This window comes from Lupinus angustifolius, chromosome LG16, assembly GCF_001865875.1.
Source record: "Lupinus angustifolius cultivar Tanjil chromosome LG16, LupAngTanjil_v1.0, whole genome shotgun sequence".
Classification (NCBI taxonomy): Eukaryota; Viridiplantae; Streptophyta; class Magnoliopsida; order Fabales; family Fabaceae; genus Lupinus; species Lupinus angustifolius.
In genome coordinates this window covers 13,037,396-13,037,847 of record NC_032024.1, presented here as the reverse complement: position 1 = coordinate 13,037,847, position 452 = coordinate 13,037,396, and positions in this window count along the sequence as shown.

Here is a 452-nt window from a genome sequence, read left to right as displayed (position 1 = left end):
AGTTGTGATACATTACCAAAGGAACTTAGTCCAAAAATTTAGCCTTCCATGGCAATGGAAGAACAAAACCGAAAATGAGAAAATGAAGAAGGAAGTAAACCCTAGCAGAGCACAAAGAGGGAAAACGGAAAATGTGTTTTTGTTTTGTGAGGCAAAAGTAAAGTGAAGTGTGTTTGGAGTGGGGAATCCGAATTTAACCCCTCCAACACACAAAAACCGTATTGGGCCTAAACAATGGGCCCAAGCTAAATTACAATAAAAACAACTCCTAAGTTAAAAATACATTCTTCACTTCAACACATATCCTCGACTTCCATAATGCCCAAAATGCCATTGGTGCCAAATGTGATCTGAAAATGATAATAGATTTAATCAGGCCAAATAATCCCAAATTAACTCATTTTAGGAATATTAGTCCAATAAAGTCTAAAACACTAAACCATGTGAAACAA